The sequence below is a fragment of the Leopardus geoffroyi genome, chromosome C1 (genome assembly GCF_018350155.1).
Source record: "Leopardus geoffroyi isolate Oge1 chromosome C1, O.geoffroyi_Oge1_pat1.0, whole genome shotgun sequence".
Lineage (NCBI taxonomy): Eukaryota > Metazoa > Chordata > Mammalia > Carnivora > Felidae > Leopardus > Leopardus geoffroyi.
In genome coordinates, this window is record NC_059328.1 from 87,464,450 (window position 1) to 87,481,357 (window position 16,908).

The following is a 16,908-nucleotide window of genomic DNA, read 5'->3' on the forward strand; positions in this document are numbered from 1 at the left end:
ACAACTCTATTACAATATCATTGAATATATCCCGTATGTTGTACCTTTTATTTCTATGACTTATTCATTCCATAACTGGAAGTCTGTGTCTCCCTCTCCCCTTTACCCAGTTTGTCCATTTTCCTACCCTCTTCCCCTCTGGCAACCATCAGTTCTCTGAATTTATAGGTCTAATTCTATTTTGTTCTGTGTTTTATTGAATCAAACATATATTGATGTATTTCTTTAATATATGTTATAATGTTATGTTTAATATATGTTTACTAGAGGGTAATAATGTATTTTTCCATAAAAATAAATGACAAATGTGAGTTGGCTAGAAGAAACCTTAAACATTGCACCATGTAAAATTAATTTTTTTTTTTTTAATTTTTTTTTTTCAACGTTTATTTATTTTTGGGACAGAGAGACACAGAGCATGAATGGGGGAGGGGCAGAGAGAGAGGGAGACACAGAATCGGAAACAGGCTCCAGGCTCTGAGCCATCAGCCCAGAGCCCGACGCGGGGCTCGAACTCACGGACCGCGAGATCGTGACCTGGCTGAAGTCGGACGCTTAACCGACTGCGCCACCCAGGCGCCCCTGTAAAATTAATTTTAATTTATGCAGTCATACATATGAAAAATATATGTCCTAAAGTCAATTAAATATAATATACAGTCAACACTTGTCATATACTGTATACTTAAATCATAACATCATTTAAATACATCTATTTTTATCTTCATTTAATAGATAAGAATATTTCCCTAAACTTCCATAGCTCATACATAGTGAAGATAATCAATGATTCCATGAGCTGTAGAGACCATTTTGTGTATCTTCTTAGCAAAGTAGGTAAGGAATTAGAGAGCAGACGTTGAAAAGGCAGCAAGGAGAACCAAGAGACTGCTTAAATTAATTTAGGCAAGTGGGCTCCTTTTGAAATATACAACTACCAAATGAGCTAGGTAAGCTTCAATTATACCTTGATATAAAATGCACTGATATAAACTGGGGCAGGTATTATCAGAGAATAAAAATTTGAAAGAGCATAGACCAGATGCGGAAGTTTTATTAGCAGAAAATGCATAGAAAATTCAGGGGCAAAAGGAGGACATAGCAAATTTAGAGACAGTTAAAGTGTGAAAATAAGTGAATGCTTATGATAATTGACCAGTTAGGAATCTTTGGTATGCAAAGATGTTTTCTATGACTAATGTTTAACCAGACCAGTTGTTAAAAAACTAGCGGATAACTGCTTCTATTGGGGCGAGACAGATGTAAAGGACCTTCACACTTGTAGTAAGAACTAGAAAAAGTTGATGAAGCAAAATTTGTATGGGAAAGGAGAATACTCAAGCATCTTAAGGATTTTGAACACAAGATCTAAGTTGACATTGATACATCGATACCTAAAACATCATACCCCTTCAGTTTATAGTGGGGGGGGGATGGATATAAGGGTAAAAGTGAATTTCTGTAAAATTCTTTTTACAGTGAGGCCCAAAGACTCCACAGAACTACCAGAGAATCATATCCCTGTTGTGTAAGGATACAACTGGGAGTGACATAATTGGCTGTTGGAGGAAGCCCTATGTAGGGACCATGGCCAATAGTATCATCCATTTCTTCATGTTTTGTCATCCCCAAAAGTTCCCTGTGTCCTTTGAAATCAATGTTCTTACCCCTGCACAAGGCAACTAGTAATAAGTTATGCTTTTAAAAAATGTTCCAAATGTTGATATAGTTTTAGAATTATACAATGTTGCAATCATAATACTGAGTTTTTGCATATCCCCCATCCAACTTCCCGTTGTGTTAACATCTTAAATAGTCATAGAACAACGATCATAACCAGGAGATTAACATTGGTATACTAGTGCTAATTAAACAACAAAATTTATTGGAACTTCACCATTTTTTCCGCCAGTGACCCTTCTTTATTCCAGGATCAAAATTCCAGTATCACTTTGCATCTAGTCACCATGTCTCATGGGAGAAATCTTTGAGGCATAGATGTTTGAGACAAGCATTCTGCTTTTGCTCAAACTTCTGCACACTAATTTTAGCAACCAGCGGTAACCCTAGTTCGAGGCAATAATTACGATGTGTTCTGATGATGATTTTCTGTTTTCCTTATTCTTTCCCTGCACTCAGAGATTCAGTGAGAAATATATATTTCAATTTCATTAGCTTTACCCAAGTAAGAAACACCTCATTTTATATACTTATGTAATTACTCATTTAACTTTATAATGCATGCAGGTGATCAGAGTATAAAACGCCAATGAATTCAGAGCTCTAAATTGAGAACAGCTCAACCTTTCGCAAATAGGTGAGCAGAATAATCTGCCATGTTGTTGTCAATACTGTCAATCTTCCATGCTTCCAAAGGAGGTAGGGACTGATGTCTTGCAAGCCCTAATTTTTACTAATCACTTATAAAAATAAAAACATTTTCCACTCATTGAATGTATATTGAATGCCAAACATTGAATGTACCTGAAGTATATTTTTCTGTGTCACTCTCACAAATAATAGCTGTGAGTAAAAAATATAAGGCTTATACATAATGAAAGGATTGTAACATGTCTTCCCATAAAATTTAATAATTATAATAACACCTCACAGATTGTAATACTACAATGGCATTCTGATACTAATCACCTACATTTACTGCAGAGTACACAAATTGAGTCCCCAGCAGATTATCCTCGCTTCAGATGCCAGCCACAAGTTTGAGAGTCCCTAGGACACCCACACAAACTGGCTATGATAGTTGGTTCCCACAACCTATCCAGGTTTAAGAATTTGCTACCATACCTCATAAAACTCAGAAACATTCCTATATTCACAACTGTAGTTGTATTCTTAAGGCTGCAAATCAAAACTAGACAAATGAAGAGACACCGGGATGGTCCAGAATTCAGAATTTCTGCTCTCTTGCCCCATCAAATCAGTATGAGTCACCCTCCCAGCGATTGTGTTTACTAACCAAGAAGTTCACCTAAACTTCAGAGCCAGGGCTTTTATTGGGGTTTTATTATGTTTATATGATTGTTTGAATCACTAGTCAGGTGACTGAACTCAATCTCCAGTCCTCCTTCTCTCCCTGGGCGTATTTAGGTTGATATCAAATGGCTTACCTGTGGTTGGTCTTTCTGGCCTGCCACCATCCTGAGTGAACTCATTAGCATTAACTCAGATGTGGTGGATCAGTGATGGCTTAAGAGTTCTATCACTCACAAATGTCCAAGGTTGTAGAGGTTATCTCCCAAGGTACTTGGGGAAAAGACCAAATTATTTAACATGCAACAAGGTTAACAGACATTAGCAGCTGAGAGAGTGATGTGAGAAGAAGGCTTAATAATAGCATTGAAATGAATTACTATGAAGATCAGGAGCTACTAACAAACAGATAATTTGCCGTTGCACATTGTGGGTAGAGAGGGAAGAAAGTAGGGTAACCATAAAAATTACACAGCATCTTTAGATGAAGGAATTACAAACAAGATTGAACTAGTGTTCTAGAGAATAAATGCCATGGTTTTCTCCTTATCTGAAAATTACATAGACCCAAACTGAAATCTAGGCTCTCTGATGACATAAAAGAAATGTGTCTCCAACTCACCAACTTCCAGAGATTTTGAAAAAGTTTTAAGTATCTTTAGAAGAAATGAAAAAAAAAAAAGATAAAGTAATTCAGTTTTTTAAAATATTAGAAGAAGGTTACAAAGAATGTGGGTGTCCCTCTCAATCAGATGGGGGCCCCCAAATGCAGGACAATGATAGGGCGGAAGCCAGTGGTCCAGAAGGTGAAAGGATTCACCCAAGGCAAGTGGGTGAAAGGTGATGGAAGTTTATTAATGCACCACAAGGGAGCAGCGGGTAGGACAGCAAAGCAGGTAACTGTCCGCCAGGGGGCAGTGGATATTGCATACACTGCAAGGGAAGGGCAGGCAGGCAGGATAGCAAAGGAAAGGCTGTCTGCAAGACAGTGAGTGGGGGCTGTTTTTAAAGGGGGAAAGTGAGGAGGTATGGCAACATACGGAATTTTACCTTTTTTGGTAAGTGTGTGTGGTTGTAAGCAGCCCATTTGTCGGTGAGGGCCTGTGGATATGTTGAGGTGGGTCACCTGATGGACCTGTCTATATTCGGCCAGGGGGTCACTGCGGGCCCTTTCTACATTGCATTATGCAAGCCTGTTTACCTAAAAGAGGCCTCTACAAAGAGGACTCTAAGTAGAGGTTGATATTGAAAGTGTATGCAGCTAAAAAATAAAAAGTGACTTTATAGTATGATACCAGAATGAGAACCTTACCTTGGATATAAACAGTCTACGGTTTTTCAAAAGGTAGGAGCTTCAATTTGTAAGAAATTCTAAACGAATTTGAGCTGGGGTAGTAAATTAGTAAAAGTAACACAGTTTGTTTATACAGGCTTCTTTGGCCCTAGGTTCCATCTCTGGTGATAAGGATGGCTCCTCTCAGTCTCCAGATGCCCCGGAGGGAGAAGCACCCTTCACAGGGGAGATTGATTTCCCGCATTCAGGGGAGGAAGGGTCAAGATGCCCTTCTTGCACTGGCTGCTTTTTGTGTGACTTTAAATCAAAATAATATACCACTGTGGCATATCTTGGGGCAGGCTGCCCTGAGCCCCAGCAGATATCTTAAATGATGTGTTTTGTTTCTGTAATACTGTTTTGAAAACTGTATATTCATCCTGCCCTGTGGGCATGGTAACATAGTAATATAAGTTTTAATAGCAAAAGGGTTTTAAGCATATTGTGTCAAATGACAAAAATAACACAACTTAGTAATAAGTCTCATGTCCTTTCTGAGAGGAAAACAACCCATGGATCATGGAGTACAGTGCCTCACAAGCACTAGAACACTCTTGGGAGAGATTTGGGGCAAGATGGAGGTGTATAGAGCATTACAAGCACAGGACGTGATTAGCTAAGGTGTCAGCATTTCCTGGTAAGACTAGCAGGTCCTGTTTTACAGAAGAAGGTGAGCTAGCTAAGGATTGTGATTATTTCTGTTAAGCTTCCTGGACAGTGAGGTGTTTCCCATTAAGTGCCAGCGGATTAGGTTTAGATTTGTGATATAGGCCCTACCACTGGGGCACTCTCCATTTTGTGGGTCCCAATATGCAAGTTCCCCGTATCAATTGAAAAGATGCTTCAATATACTATGAGAGTTTGTAATGTCTTTGAATATTGGGAACTTTTTAGGCTCCTCACATTCTCATCATTAAATTACTAATTATCAAAGCAGAAGCTGTGATCTGAAAATATCATACCTGAATGATAGGAATCTGGCATTTATGGTAGCCATCAAATTCTTGCCTGTGTTAATTGCTTTTTAAAATGCATCAGACAGGGGCACCTGGGTGTCTAAGTCAGTTAAGCCCTGGACTCTTGATTTTGGCTCAGATCATGATTTTAGGGTCATGAGATCAAGCCATGCACAGAACCTGCTTGGGATTCTCTCTCTCCTTCTCTCTCTGCCCCTCCCCCACTGACACTTGCATGCACATGTGGTCTCTCTCAAAATAAACTTTATTTATTTCTAAATAAACTTTAGGATGCATCATACATTCATATCATTTTTAGAGAAACTTTCAGTTATAAAATTTCCTGTTTTGTTACAAAACTTTGAAACCTTGAATTCCTGTTAGAGAAATTGACTGGATAAACTTGTAGAATAGTAAGCTGAAAGCTTTTCTTTGGAATAAAAGGGCTTGTCACACATGGGCAACAGTTTGACCCCTGAAACCAAATGTCTTGATTCCCTAGCATTCTCAAAGGAAGTGTAAAGATTAAGTAATCAATCCATTAAACCAATTGACACAATGCAATTATTTTTCTAAAATGCGATTGAATTTTGCGTGGTATCTTCTTTAAAAAGTAGCTGAGTAATTTCCCTGTTTCATTGACAATAAACTCCTTTATATTTTAAAAACAAAACAAAGCAAAATGAAAGGCATTATTATTTCTAAGGATAAACAAATTCCAAAGTAATAAAAGATCCTGTATCTGTGCTAGCAGTTTATATAATCTACATGTTAAAAATCCTTCCCCAGCAAATTTAATGTAAAACAGGAGTGTAAATGCAGCTGCGCTTTATTCTTGTAATTAACATAAGAAGAGCAGTAAAGATCAGTATTCATAGAGAACACCTGCTTTTTTCACTGTCCATAGAAACTAGCATTTTGTGAATCCTTGCTAGTTAAAGTAGTGGTATAAGACACTACTATACAATGGAAAAGAAATCTTTGGAAATGCATGCCTCATTTATTTAGTGCACATCCTTTAAAATTCACTTTTCTTACTGAGTTATAGAACATTTGGTTCCTTTTGCACAACATTTCATCATGTGGTGTTCTCATTGTACCATTTCCAGTGAATGAATATTGAATAGCAGTTGCAAAGCTATTTTGAGGAAGTTCTAGTTTTGAACAGACAATGGAATCCCTAGAAAAATGTGCTATTACAATCTCAGAGTGAATTGAAATGGCAATATCTTCCACATTTATGTGTATTTAGACAATCTTTATAATGGTATGTTACTTGTGTAGAGCTTAGGTGGTATGAGAAATGATTATAAAGCAAAAAAGTTAGAAGACACGGTAAAAAAAAATCGTTAGCATATTAAAGGGAAGTCCATTGCCTTTGAAATAAATGTAGAAATCACTTTAAAATTCCCTGTAGTAATTTTAAACCCTTTTATATTCTGTGAAGGTGAGCAATTTTGAATTATTATCTCCAATGAGATTTATGAAATGATGTACCAATTCAATGCCTGTATATAAAGATATGGGCAGAAAAACAAGTTTGCTTTTTTTTTTGGAAAAAAAATCTATAGAAATATGATCATCTGGATATCTGAAAATGCATCTTGGATATGTACTTTAAGCTGTTGGGGAGCAAAAATGCCTTGTCTCCTTGGGGAGCAAGAGTGCCTGTCTTCTTCTAGGTCCTTCTATCTAGACTGAAGATCAAAATGACATGAGACAGATTAACAGAAGAAAATCAAATTTAATAGGCATACATGTGGGAATCCACATAGACAAGGAAATTCCAGACCGTCAGGCAAAATGAAGTATACATGTGATTCTGAACCAAGGAGAAGGGACCTCAGGGGAAAGGAATGCACTTCACAGGGCAGTAAGAAGAGTAGATGTTTGGTAATTAGATGTTTACCCCGCCTTAGAGATGGGTCACTCAGATAAAATTTATCTCTGCTAATAACCCATAGTCTGGGAGTGACCCCCAGTTTAGATTCTTCTGTGTAGTTAGGAGAGGAGCAAAAGTTTCTCTGGGCACACACGGTCTCAAGTGCCTTCAGCTCAAAATAATGTACATGCCAAAGTGGCACACTTTGGGGTCCTGTCCTGAACCCCTTCAATGGTATCATTTATTACTATTACTATAAGCAAATTTATAAAGCAATAAGTAACCATATATTGTCAATTTTTAATTGCATCTGTAAAATTGTGGTTTTAGTTACAACTTTTACCAAATTTGGTTATCAGTTTGTTGCATGAATTTCTGGAGGCTTATCTGGGGGAAAAATCAGCCTCACAATATCCAAACTAGGATGGCAGCAAGTAATGTTTATAAAATTTCTGATATGCTCAATTTAATTAGGTAAAATAATAGGGCAAGAGCCTTAGACTACACACAATAATAAATGACACAAATACTAATAGTATAACCGAAGTTCAGAGTAAGCCAAGATTAACTGTGGGTTTGAAAACTTAAATGCATTAAATTGAAGTTCCTTGAGAGAAATTTGATAATTCAGAGATAACATGTATTTGTGCAGGGGAGTGTTATAGGCACAGGAACCTCCATAAGCCTCAATGAAGAACTAGAAATCTATGTCTAACTGAAGGCAGAAATAGAACCTTTTTGACGATTGTATAAAATTCATGTAAAGTCAAGTTGTGAGCATTGCATGCCACTACAGTTTCATTATTTCAGTCTTTTGGGCAAACACAGACTTCAAAATTAGTATGACTTTGGCATAGAAGGTATACTAGATAAAAAGTTGTAGCACATGGGTGTACAAACATGTTATTGGTACATATTACCAACCAAATTCTAGTTTTATTCTGAAACTCCATCTTAATTCTTGTTAATTCCTGCTTAATATTTTATTTATCTGTTACTTGTATGAATTCCCTTAACACTGTGTCACCAATCTTATCATTTGTGCTGTTATTTCATGCATATTCTTATTTTCAAAATTAAATGGAAACTCACTGGTGTCATAGTCCTTGATTAAAGGGGGGTGGGGAAGGTGACAGAAAAGCATGGTGGAAAGAACGGCATAAAAAAAAAAAAAAAAAAACCCAAATACCTAGATTTAGGTCCCAGGTTTGCCTTCTCCTATCAGTGGTGTGAGAAAGTGTTACTTTACATCTTTGAGCCTCCTTTCTCTTCTTTGTAAAATGGCTTCATATCACTGACTTTCAAGCAGTTTTCAAGAATACCTACATTTCAAAAGAAATACTTTCAAGGCAAATCTTTAGACAGGGGTGGCTGTAAAGAGACTGTGGGCTCTGTTTCCTCCTGCACGTTTTAAATTTTTCCAACTTAAGCAGCGTTTTAAAGTACCAAAGTCCTGCAAATATTGATCAAGAACAAGACAACTTAAAAATGATTGGAGGGGCGCCTGGGTGACTCAGTCAGTTAAACATCTGACTCTTGGTCACTGCTCCTGAGCTTGCTCGAGCCCTGCATCAGGTTCTGTGCTGACGGCACAGAACCTGCTTGGAATTCTCTCTCTCTCCCTCTCTCTCTCTGCCCGTCCCCTGCCCACACTCTCTCTCTCTCTCAAAAGAAATAAATAAACTTTAAAAAAAGTCACTGGAGGGGCGCCTGGGTGGCTCAATCAGTTAAGCATCCAACTTCAGCCTACGTCATGATCCCGCGCTTTGTGGGTTCCAGCCCTGTGTCGGGCTCTGTGCTGACAGCTTGGAGCCTGCTTGAGATTCTGTGTGTGTGTGTGTGTGTGTGTGTGTGTGTGTGTGTGTGTGTGTGTGTCTGTCCCCTCGCCTGTTTGCACTCTTTCTGTCTCCAAAAAATAAATATTTAAAAATTAAAAAAAAATAATAAAAGAGTTATTGGAAAGCATTACAGCATTTTTACCTGTCATCGCTACCCGACCCTCCCTGGTTTGCTGTAGTCTTGAATCCCAGCCTACATTTCCAGACTGGGACACAGTTCCCTGTATCTGCAGGAGTGGAGCAGGTCTTATTACCAAAGAATTGTTTTCATAGGCACATGAATGATTCAGGGAAGGGACTTGTCTTTGTTTTGCCTAACTCAGAACATATTCAGGGTAGAAAATGTCATGGTCACTCTCTACTGCCTTTAAAGAATATTTATTTTTAATTTTTATTCAGCTTTTCTAGTTGTTCTTGATGGAATGGTTGGTCTGAAATGAGCTACTCCATCATAGTCAGAAGCAGAAGGTTGCCATCTCCCAAATGTGGGATTTTAAAATGAGAATCTAGTATCAGGATTTTTAATTTGTAATTGAGTGTTAGTAAAATATTCTTTTTCTCTTATTTTTCACTAAACACATATTTTTTAATGTACAAAAAGGGGACAGATCATAGAATGTTTTTTGAAGCATGGGAAGTGATTGTCAAATGGGTATAACATACTGATCCTATGATAGATACCTTTTGATATTTCCACCAAAGACTGCTCATATTATTGTGTATGTCTAATAAAGTCATACATATGTAATTTTTACAAGGTCTCTGTAATCAGATCACTGTTTTAATTAACATTATTAACAAAATTTTTCTGACCTGATAAAATTAAAATTGTGATCATACATTTGGCAGAAAAATTATTTTAATTGGAGCACATGATTCATATTAATGGGATCATGGCAGTTGCTTAAATTGGTTAAATATATAAGACTGAAATAAAGAGAGAAAAATACAATAAAACAAGATGAGGGACCATAGAACGCAAAATTGTTTGCAGAAGAAATACCGTGTATTACAAGATAGCCATCAGCATATATCACTTAACATGTATTGGCTTTTCCAGAAATTTAGTGCTTCACATTCTTCATGTAATTTGTATAACAAACCTAGATGTTAATTATTAGTAGCATAGATTTATAAATGAGAAGGCAATCTCAGAGATAAACAGACTGCACAGCAGAGCTGGTACCTAAACACAATTGACTATGTTGGCTTTAAGATGTAGCCAGGGTGCAGGGCCTAAGAGCACCTGGGGTTCCAAACAGAACAGATTAAGCTAATTGCCAATGACAAAACCCAAAGGCAGAAAGACAAGCGGTGGGAAACAAGAAAGGGATTTATTTCAGGGAGGCCAACATCAGGAAGACATAGGACTAGTGTCCCAAAGTCTGTCTCCAAAGTGCTGAAAATACTTCCAGGTTTGTAAGGAAAATGTGGGACAAAGGTCAGTGCACAGCTTGGCAATAAAGTCAGGTTGATCATTGACTTAGGGTCAATCAAATGAGGTCTTGGCTGGTATCAGGAGGATCACTATTGCTTGAGGGGCAGTTTCCGTTCCCATCTCAGGATGCTTTGCCTGCTGGGTCTTTTGCCTGAGTTAAGAGACAAGCTAGAAAGAAGAACTTAATCACTTAGAAAGTACAGATTGAGGTCAAAATGGAACCAGTTAAGGGGAAAAATGGAGTCCTCTTTCAAGGGCATGTTTTATTTTTGGTTTTCTTTTTAGTAGTAAAATGAACACTTACCTGCAACAACTCCCTATAAAAGTAACCTAAGAGAGTGGGTTTAAATGAATCCTAAGGAGTTTGAGTAATGTGAAAATCACAACCAAAGATACTGGGTGAGATGTTGTCTCAGAAAGGTAGGGCTGGACCATAAATGCAACAGAGAAATTTTAAACACCATCCACTTACTTATTCAGTAGTGTTAATGAGTGTTCCTTGCTATGTAAGGCATGCACTCTTTTTTTTTTAAGTTTATTTATTCATTGAGAGAGAGAGAGAGAGAGAGAGAGAAAGTGCGAGTGGGGAAGGAACAAAGAGAGAGGGAGAGAGAGAATCCCAAGCAGGTTCTGCTCTGTCAGTGCAAAGCAGGGTGAAGAATTCTATCTCACAAACTGAGAGATCATGACCTGAGCCAAAATCAAAGGTTGGATGCTTACACGGCTGAGCCACCCAGGTGCCTGGTAAGGCCTGTTCTCTTAACCACTAAACTAAACAGTCATTATTTAGGTACCTAAAAGGAATGTTTTCCAAACTTGCAGTAAAGTCAGTAAAATTTGGGGAGATGTGAGATCTTAGTGATTCTTGACTGTTCTTAATGAAATATGATAGAATGGTATTATTAATGAAAATGATAGAATAGATCAAATAGCATAGGATAGATTATATACAAGCTTATTTCACCTAGTAAGGTAATTGTTTGTGTGTGTGTGTGTGTGTAAACTTTTGTTTATGCATACACATACACACTCATACATATATGCTGTATCACAATGTAAAATGTTTTTTTTTCTTGTGTTTCTCAGTCAAGAAGTTTGAAAGACCATTTTCTAAGGAACAGCAGAGATTATTTACTCAGCGATAAGATTCTTTAAAATGTAACACTCAAGTACTTTATGTTACATTATAGAATATTTGGAAAATTAGTACCATAGAGAGTAACCAGTGATCTGACATGATGAAATTTTCCCTGTTATAGTCTAAAAAAGGAATTTGATCATATTATTTCACTTGTTTTAATAATCTGGCCTCAAAAATAGATACTTTACAACCCACTTCCCAGTTCTGCCTCTGTTTTTGTATTTGCTAAAACAAATATTTGTTATTTTTTGTTGGAATCCATCCTAATCGGCCAATCATTCCTGTGTTCAGCCTCCTTCCAAGAAGCCAAGGACAAGCTATTATAGATGGAAAGGCTTAAAGTAAATGTGCTTGTATCTCTTTAAAAAAAATAAACCTTACTTTGTGTTTGTTTGTTTGTTTTAAGGAATCAATAAAAGAAAAAGCCTCCTCTATTCCAAAGCTTCTAATTCACATTATTTTTTTTTTTCATACCAGTGATTTGGAATATTTAGGATTTCAGCCATTTCTGATTAAAATTCTTCTAGTAATCAAGGTTGGCTTCCAAGCTTGATGGCTTGCATATTCTTTTACAAGCTGGTAACATTTCTCTAATGAGCTGTGAGTCTTGGGACATTAACGTATTTATTGGGACCAGAGTCACATAGTCACATCATGAAAGTATTCATGTAGTATTCATGAAAGTAGCATGTAGTATTCACTACATGCTATTTATGGTGCTGTAAACTTTTATTATTATTATTTTTTAGCTTTTAAAGTAGGAAATAGTTGTCTATAGCAGGATATTGAAGTCATATGGCTTTCATGTAAGACACACTGGCTGTGTTACGTACATTATTTCATCTACATATGAAATATTCAACATTTTAAAAAACCTGTCCTAGGTCACAGACAGAATTCATGATAGTCAAAGGAAACCTTAGCAAAATAAATTGCAATACAATATAGTTAATGATACTAGACTCTTTAAAAAAGAAAGATGAAAGTGAAACAGGGTGGGCTATTGGACTAAACAGAAATTGTTGAAAATAGTAAAAACATAAAAAGACTTAGTAAAACATTTAATGATACAGATCTCTCATCAGAACACAGGAGTTAAATAGACTGAAGTTTTCAGTTGGTATGTTTAAAAATAAACAATTTGATGTATTTTTATTTAAAAATATTATATATACATATTTTTTTCTAGTTGTCAAATTAGTAGTGGCTTAAAAAGTATCATCTTTGGGGTGCCTGAGTGGCTCAGTTGGTTAAGCCTCCTCCGACTTCGGGTGGAGTCATGATCTCGCGGTTCGTGTGTTCCAGCCCCATGTCATGCTCTGCGCTGCCGGCTCAGAGCCTGGAGCCTGTTTCAGATTCTTTGTCTCACTCTCTCTCCCTCTCTCTTTCTCTCTCTGCCCCTCCCCTGCTCACACTCTGTCTCTCTTTCTCAAAAATTAATAAACTTAAAAAAAACTTTTAAAATATCATCTTAAAATAGTTATTGAGCCTGGATTCTCTTGTCCTTGGGGTGACTGAGAGATAGGAAAGCTGAAAGGACTCCATTTTAGAAAGGCTCCATTTCTGCTCTTTTCCTGCTAGGCCCTATTTACTTGTGTTCTAGTTTTTACCTTATATCTGAGTAAAAATCAAAGAAGCTATGTTCCAAGTCCAAGGGGGAAGTAATAAAGTTAATCATTCTCTGAGTTTTGTCTTAAGCCCCCAAATACCTGGTAATATCTAAGAGCTAGATCCCAAACACATTCCAGGACATTAGCTTTGAACAAACTTGGCATCGATACCCCCTACCTTCAGTGATTTATTGAATAACACCTATTGTTCACCTGACACTTGCCTTTGATTAGACCCTACTCTGGATTTCTGGAGAAACATGTAACCTAGAACTCTTTCCAATATAATCGCTAACCCCAAGCGATGGGGCGACTCCTTCTTCCCAAACACTCTACAGGGTATTCTCGGTCATCCACACTATTCAGTAAACTCTGCTTTCACTTTCTCTGGCTTGTATTTGATTTCTGTCCTGTGAGAAGCCAAGGACCCTCTTGGCCAGTCCTGCGGGACCCCCCCCCCCCCCACCCTGCGTTCTTGGACCAGTCTGCTTGCATCAAATTCATGTAGTTTTGCAGACTGTATATTTTACAAGGCACCTAGGTTGGGGGGATGGGTGGTGATGCAGAGGAATGAAGCCATGCTTCTCTTTGATAAAAAGAATTACCTGTAGGTTGACATAGGCCTTGATCAACTTCTTTTTACTGGTCTATATGTTCTTCTGTTCCTTTTCTTAAATAATCTATTGCCAGAAACAATTGGGTTGAATGGAAAGGCATTACTCTTAGAATGAACGCTTTTGCAGGAAGGCTCCATCAAAAGTCTTAGGGTAGATTTATTATAATTCAAGTGAAAAAGTCATGTTCTTAAAAATAATGCATATTATCATATATAAAATGTTAACAAGTTTTCTTGTGTTTGTAGCAAATAATTCTATTTTAAAAAACGTTTGTTAAAATATGCATTTTGATATCCCGCAATGTATAGTAAAACCAATTATTTCAATTTCAATTTCAGTTATCTGAAATTGTTTCAAAAATATATTTCAATTATTACTCAGCACATCTTATCACTGTCAAACTATATGATTAGGGGGCGCCTGGGTGGCTCAGTCGGTTAAGCATCTGACTTCGGCTCAGGTCATGATCTCATGGTCCATGAATTAAAACCCCGCATCGGGCTCAGTGCTGACAGCTCAGAGCCTGGAGCCTGTTTCAGATTCTGTGTCTCCCTCTCTCTCTTCCCCTCCCCTGTTCATGCTCTGTCTCTCTCTGTCTCAAAAATAAATAAATGTTAAAAAAAATAAAAAAAAAACTATATGATTAAGACAACTATAGTCTAGATAATCACAGACGATTGTAATTGTTTCATTGGGTTATAAATACTTATGAAATTTACATCTTATATTCACTCTTAAAATATAGATCTTCCCTACCAGTATCCTAGCTAACAAATTTCACATACAATAGATTTTTCTTGTAACTTTTTTTATATTGATGAAACAACCCAATCTTTACCTATATAATATATTTATACAGACATATTCCCAAATCTTTCTTCTTTTGCCAATCAGAACTGCCATTCATACCATTTCCTGTTATGCATTCCACCCAAGATAGGCCATGCCATCTGTTGATTCACAGAACTTGCTTTGTCTCATGTGACTCTACAACCTAAGAAACTTGTATAAACAACCTTTAAGACATCCTTCTACTATGCAGTAGGGACAACTACAGAAGGTATTTAGAGTCAGTGTGCACTCTTGGTTTGCATGGTCTGTTTTGATTTGTTTGTTTATTGTTGATGTTTCTTGGAGAGAGAAAAAAAACACAGCATAAAAGTAGAAAATAAAACCAAGGCTCATTTTTCTCCATCTGAAGGTACAAATGCTAATTTTTGCCATTTACACTTTTAATCTAATTTTTGAAAAACAAAAACAGTACAAATATATTAAATTCCATTTAACCAGTTCTCAAAAGCAATTGACATTTTGAGTTTGTATTTTCTGGTTTTTAACCCATTTTTTTTCATTTGAGACATTTATTCAAACCCATCAGAGAAATGGACAGCTTATGTCTGTAACAAAGCATCATGTCTTAAAGCTTAGGTCCGTAATTGTATAAGAGAATATATACTGCTACCTACAAACTAACTGATCACAGCACGTTTCAATGTTGAAAACAGAATAGGCTTCCCTGCAAAAGCAGCACCTTTGTGACATTTTTAACTTTAGTATTCCTGTTCTTCTTCTTCGTCCTCTCCTTCAACAGAATCCACACCAACCTCTTCATAATCCTTCTCAAGGGCAGCCATGTCTTCACGGGCCTCAGAAAACTGTCCTTTCCCCATACCCTCACCCACATACCAGTGAACAAAGGCTCACTGGGCACACATCAGGTCAAACCTGTGGTCCAGGCGAGCCCAGGTCTCAGCAATGGCTGTGGTGGTGCTCAGCGTACACACATCTCACTGTACTTTGACCAGGTCTCCACTAGGTACCACAGTGGGATACTGGTAATTAGCCAGTGGGATGCTGGCTCCAACTGTGAAGCTGATGGGGCACTAGCCCACAAACTGGATGGTACGCCTGGTCCTGATGGTAGCAATGGCAGCGTTGACATCTTTGGGAACCACATCACCACAGTACAACAGGCAGAAAGCCATGTATTTATCATGGTAAGGGTCATATTTCACCATTTTGTTGTTTGTCTCAAAGCATGCCTTGGTGATCTCTACTACATAAAGCTGTTTGTGGTAGGCTTTCTCAGCAGAGATGACAGGAGCATATGTGACCAGAGGGAAGCGGATGTGGGGATAGGGTACCAAGTTGGTCTGGAATTCTATCCGAAAACATTTTGGGCTCTATCAAATCTGAGGGAAGCAGTGACGGAGGACACAATTTGACATGTTATCTTATTCAGGTTAGTGTAGATTGGGCATTCAGTGAGGTTTCTACCACAGATATCATACATGGCTTCATTGTCTCCAATGAAGGCAAAATCAGAGTGCTCCAGCCTGGTGTGAGTAGTGAGAATGGAGTGGTAGGACTCAACTACAGCTGTGAAAACCTGGGGGGCTGACTAAATGGAAAACTCCAGCCAGGACTTGTCACAATCGACAAGAAAGATGTTCCATTACCAGGGAGGTGAACCCAGGACCAATTCCCCCTCCAAGGCCATGGAAAACCAAGAAGTCCTGGAGACCTTGTGCACTGGTCAGCCATTTCCAAATTCATTCCAAGACATTGTCAATGATCTCCTTGCCAATGGTGTAGTGCCCTTGGGCATAGTTGTTGGCTGTATCTTACTTGCCTGTCATGAGCTGCTCAGGGTGGAAAAGCTGATGATAGGTGCCAGTGCGAACTTCATCAATGACTGTGGGTTCCAGGTCTACAAACACTGCATTGAACACATGCTTGCCAACACCTGTTTTACTGAAGAAGGTATTAAAAGAGTCATCTTCTCTGCCAACGGTATTGTCACTTGGCATCTGACCATCAGACTCATGCCGTGTTCCAGGCAATAAAGCTCCCAATAGGCATTGCCAATCTGGACACCAGCCTGGCCAACATGGATGGATATGAATTTACACATGGTTTCTGCTTTGTGGCTGCCAAGCAGATGGCAGAGAAGAAGAGACATTGTTACAGTGGTCGATATAATATAAACTGTTTTCTTTAACTTAGGATATGTAATACATATATAGAAGAGTATAAAATAAAACGTGCACTTAAATGCATTATTACAAAGTGAACACTGTGTAAACATCTCCCAGGTCAAAA

General features: G+C 37.7%; 1 pseudogene; it reads right to left on the reverse strand.

Annotated features, from left to right (window-relative positions):
• Positions 1–15,325: 15,325 nt before the first annotated feature.
• Positions 15,326–16,720, reverse strand: LOC123598339 (annotated as a pseudogene).
• Between the last annotated feature and the right edge of the window lie 188 nt (positions 16,721–16,908).